Below are 5,750 nucleotides of genomic sequence, written 5' to 3' on the forward strand. Positions count from 1 at the left end.
CTGGTCTTAATTTAGTCTCTGATGTAATTACACTGTTTTATCAGGGTCAGGGTGCAAGGGGGCTTATCGAGGGCAGGAGAAGATCTGACACATTCGTTCTAACACGATGGGGGATGTGAACCCCTCAAGTCACCAGTCCCAGGGCTGTTGTTGGCAGGCGGGGCATGTCAAAGGCTTCAGACTGGCAGTGTTTCTGCCGTGTGGGGAGGGAAACAATTTCTATTTGGATTTGAAAATTACTTCCTGGCAAGAGCAGCAGAATGGTAAGTTCTGCTCTTTTAGTACTCTGGGGGACACGGTTTTACAAGGCAGAGGGAGATGGTGGGGGGAGAGGGAGAGAAGGGGAGGGGATGTGGATGTGGACAAAATGACCGCCCAGCCCTGAGATGATTCACAGCGAAGGAACGGCACAAAGGCAGGCACTTGCTCTTCCTTAAGTGTTCTAGGCAAAGACTATTGAAAAAAGCCGACGGAAAGAGGCAGACGGTTTCTGGAAAAGAATAGTAAGCACGGCGACACCAGGAAGCAACCATTCCAGCACAGAATGGCACAGAACAAGAACACAACCTACCACGCAGAGATTGGCAGAGAGGAGAAAATGGACTGTCCAGGACCAGACAAAGGCTGTGCTTTGTCACATCTGATTAAGGGCTTCCGTCCTTGCCTTAATGACGGAATACTGGAAGTTACTCTAAGAACCCCGCCATGGGTTTCCTGTTAAGTTAACCCTACACAGTCTCCCCTCTTATCTGTGTGGAATAAATACTGAGATCCGCAATGGATGCACGAACCTATAGCTTGTACCACAGTCTATAGAGATAATGTTTTTTTTTTCTCCCTTGGCAGACATACTTATGATCAAGTTTCAAATAGAATGATTGTAACAATACACTTACAACAAATGGCAGCATTATCATTCTTGCACTTTGGAGTCATTATTGAGTAGGATAAGGATCATTTAGACACAAGTATACTAGACAATTGTCTGATCTCCAAGATGGTTCTAAGTAACCAATGAGAGAGTAGTGTATACAGGCTGCATTCCCTAGACAAAAGTCGCTTCATGTCCCAAGCATGAGTGGAAAGGTGTAGAATTTCATAACAAAACTAAATAAGGTGCATGATTTACACTTTGATTAGTCTGGAGGTGTGTGTGGCGTTAGTTGGTAGGACACTTGCTTAGTGTGCACAAAACCCTGTCCCTTCTTGGCACTACATGAACTGGATGTGGTGACTCATGTCTGTAATCCTAGCACCTGGGAAGTGGAGACTGCAGGATTAGGAGTTCAAAGCCATCCTCTGCCACATAGCAAGTTTGAGGCCAACCTGGACTATATGAGACCCGTTTCAATAATCAAACAACAACCCACCCCTCAAAGCCTTCCAAGCCCCCCTTAGGATAATTTTTGCTTCTGGAATTATCCGTTCTTTCAACTAACATTTTTGAATCAGGATTGACCACGAGTAACTGAAACCACACTACACCATATACAGTTCTTTACATTTCAAAGTTAACATTTCCTTATTTATTGTGTGTGTGGTGTGTGTGTGTGTGTGTGTGTGATGTGTGTGCCATAGCATATGTGTAGAGGTCAGAGGACAAGTTGTAGAGTCAGTTCTCTCCCTCCATCATGTGGGCTCCAGGGATAGAACTTAGGTTGTCAGGCTTGGACCCATCTTGCCGTCCCCAGCTTATTTAGGTTTCGTTCCACAGTGTACAATCTCGGATTCACTAGCTGTCTTTGTATTGTCTTCACGGTGCCCTGACTTAGGGAGTCTCTTCTGAGGTTCTTGCAGACTGATCTGAGAGCCAGGTGGACTTCTCTGATGCCCGCAGAGTCCTAAACATTGGCCTTGTAGAAAATGGACTTCACCTGGGGTATTTGTGTGTCTCTCTGACTTAGATCAGCTCTCGAATTCTTCGTGGAACTAAAGCTTTAGTTTCAGTTTACTGCCTATTTCTATCGTCTGGTGTGTTTCCCCTAGTTCATTAGTTCGTTTGTGGGTAGGTATATGGGCAGTGCAAATCAGTGTGTGTGTGTGCGTGTGTGTGTGTGTGTGTGTGTGCGTGTGTGTGTGTGTATGTTCCTCAATCATTCTCTATCTTATTTCTTGAGACAGGGTCTAAACATTGAAACTGCAGCTCACCAATTCATTCAGACTGACTTTCCAGCAACCTTCAGGGATCCTCTTGTCTTCCTCTCTCTGGTACAGTGTCAGCCCAGCTTTTACACGTGGGTTCTGGTGGTCACACTCAGCTTCCTATGCTCTGATGGAAGCACTTTACCGCCGGAGTCATCACCCCTTCCCTATCCCCCAGCTCTTTCTTGATGAATTCGAAGATTTCAGAACCCTCAGCCCAAGTATGAGAAGGCCTACAGTGCAAGAACTGAGTCTCTCACGCAGTCTGCTCTGTATAGACGGGAAAGAAAGAGAAAGGGGAACAGGAAGAGAACAGGCAGGCACATGTGCAAAGGGAGTTAGGCAGGTTATTGCTGGGCGACTGTTTGAGACAAGGCAGGAATCATTCGCGAGGCTCAAGCAGAGCAGCCTGGAGCAGGGACTGAGAACTTCTGCAGCCAGCTGTGGGCCAGCAGGGTCCTCTCTGAGACGCATCCTTTTGTCTTCATAGATCGATTAGTCTTCTGACTTGTCTCATTCTTCCCGCACAACATCTGTTTATAGGCCCTCGGGCAGAGCAATTGCTCTGCTAACATGTGCCCTTGACAGGGACACTTTGTGACAGACATGCTCCCTTGCAACAGCTCCTGGAAGCTGGTATGCCTGCCGGGCTTCCATGTGTTCAGAGACTTGACATTTTCTTTCCTTTCTTATTTTTACTTTTTTTTTGTCATGGCGTGCATGTGTGCGCGAAAGCATGTTTTGAATATGTGCGTGCAACTGTGTATGGGTGCATGCATGTATAATACATGTGTTTTTATGAGTCTGAGCACATCCATGAGTAAGTGTGTGTGAATGTGTACGCACAAGCATGTGGAGGACAGAGGGAGGTTGGTGTCAGAAATCAATCTCAGTTGCTCTCCCACCTTATTCATGGCATAGAATCTCTCAATTAAATGCAGAAATTATTAACATGGCTAGTGTGTTAGTTTGCTCTGGGGATCTCTGGTGGACAATTTTAGGGCTGGAGTTAAAGATGGGTCACACACTTACATGGCATAGACATGGGTTTATAGGGCTCCTCATGCTTGCATGGCAGACATTTAACCAAGGAGCCATCTCCCCAGTGAAATTACCTGGCGCAAGTGAGAAGGAAACACGGAACACACAAACAAGCCCGCTTAGGTGTTTATTAGAGGGGGTGTGTACAGGCTTGAGGGATCAGTGTGCAGAGAGAGAGAGGAAGACGACGAGTCCAGCTTTTTAAAAGCTGCCTAGCGCATGCGCACAGGGGGTTGGTGTGACTACGTCATACGCTGATGACGCAGATGAGGGGCTCACGCATGTACGCAAGGGTTTAGCCGTGCACGAGCACACGTGAGTCATGTGGGGGTGGGGGGTGGGAGGTGTGGGGACTTTAACATTCAGGCAATTGCCTGAGAGCTTGCCTGCACATGCGTGGCTCTAGAACCTGGAAGTGCAGTCTTATTTGTGGCTGAATAATTACACTCAGCCTGCACACACACACACACACACACACACACACACACACACACACACACACTCCCCTTTAGTGTGGAGGACTAAGAAATGAGAAGATAGGTAATTCTAGATAAATTTCCCAAGGACTCTGAACTGTCTTTTATTTTTAGTTAATTGTTTAGGAGCTTCTCTTTAGGAAAGCGACTTTGCTCCAGCTGGTAAAATTCGGAGTCACCAGTGGCCCGTTGGATCACTGCAAATGAGACCTTTCCTTTAGCTCTGTTTTGGCATCAACGAAGTGGAAAATTCCAGGTCGTTTCCCTGTGACTCCTTCATGGGGTGTAAATACAAAAGCACGGAGGCTGATGGTTGTTTGGGTCCCCAACCCGTAGTACTAGCGGGAGTTGGTGGAACCTTAGGAAAGGTAGTCTATTGGGAGGAAGTTGGGTCACTGGGGATACACTCTTGAAGAGGACACTGGGACCCTGTCATTTTTCCTTTCTCTGCTTCCTGACCACCATGAGGTGAGCAGCGTTGCTCCGCCACATGCTCCTTGCCATGACAATCTGCCTCCTCGGAGGACCCACGGCAGGGAAGACAACTAGCCATGGCCCGACACCCTCTGTAACTGCGTACTACACTAAATCTTTCCTCTTTTTATTTAATTTATTCATTTTGTTTTTCTGAGGCAGTTTCTCTGTGTAACAGCTCTGGCTGTCCTGGAACTCACTCTGTAGATCAGGCTAGCCTCAAACTCACAGAGATTCTCCTGCCTCTGCCTCCTGAGTGCTGGGATTAAAGGCGTGCACCTCCATTGCCTGGCCAAATCTTTCCTCTTTTAAAGTTGAGAATCTTGGGTCTTTTTGGCACAGTTATGGAACGTGGGCACACACTTAGCCAGTGAAGCTATATTCTAGAGGGCGAGGAGTACTTTGGGGAAAAGAGTACAGACTCACTTTTCTGTGACATTCTCATAGATTCACAAGGCAATTTCAGAGCATTTCCACTCCGGCAGTGTCTGTAATGCGATGGAACTGCAGGCCAGGAGCCTGTCTCCCTGCCCCCTTCCCATTATACGCTCCTCTCTTTCTCGTTGCCTCTGTGTTGAACGTATCTTGTGAAGCCTGCAATCTTAGACCTTTAGGCTCCTTCGCATACCACTCAGAAATGATTTTATGCAGATTTGGATATAATTAAACTTGCTTTTTCTTAACAATGTGGTAAGATTGACATTTTAGCAACCTAAGTCCTTTTATTCTCCCCCAGATAGATTATTATGATTTTTTTTATTCAGATAAAACCTGTGTTATATTTTGAATGCTGGGAGAATAGATTTTTTTTTTCATTTGGAGTTTGAGGCAATTAGGCCACAAATTAATTTCTCACATTAAGAAGAATGTTTTTTCTTCCGATCTGCACCTGCTCAGCCCCATTTCCAGTCATTTGGAGGCTGCAATCCTAAACAGGAAGAGGAAATACACATGCAGGGACAGAGGGAATCACTAATGGCTAATCAATAACCATGCAGTGTTTCAGAACTCCAAAGAGATGTGGCGTGGGGTTGTGAAAAACCGGGGGACCAATTAGTTGTGGTTTCGCTTGTGTGTGGGTTACCGGAAAGCTCCAAAACTTATCGCTGGCCATCAATACATGTGTCTAGTCGCTTCAGACCCAAGAGTAAATTTGCTCTGCTCATCTTCACTCTTACCCAAAAGCATCCCAGCCTCCGTTTGGGTGTTAACCAGAACTAGAGGCTTTCATGCTACCTTGCGCCCTCATTCTTTGTTAGGGACAAGGGTGAGCTGTTTACCCAGCATCCATCCCTCCTGTCTCCATTGCTTTTGACATTGACAGATTTAGTTTGAGGATGTTATTTTGAGGTTGGGTCAAAATACACCCTTCCCATTGCCCAAGTGGTGGGTCCTGATTAGTTAAGGAGGATCAAGGTAGCTTTTGTCTTCCTTGCCTCAGAGATTGGTTGAGAGACCTCATTAGTGTGTGGCCTCCTCCTATCTCTGTGGTTGCCTCAGGATGGTCGTAACAGTCTGGTGACCTGGGAAAGAAAATCTCTTGTTTTGTTGAACAAAGTGGTACCTAGGGAGGTCTGGATGCATCGACTCAATTTTACTCCAGTGCTGGATCCTCAG

Source organism: Alexandromys fortis, unplaced genomic scaffold (assembly GCF_014885135.2).
Source record: "Alexandromys fortis isolate MF-2015 unplaced genomic scaffold, M_Fortis_MF-2015_v1.1 scaffold_75, whole genome shotgun sequence".
Taxonomy (NCBI): Eukaryota; Metazoa; Chordata; class Mammalia; order Rodentia; family Cricetidae; genus Alexandromys; species Alexandromys fortis.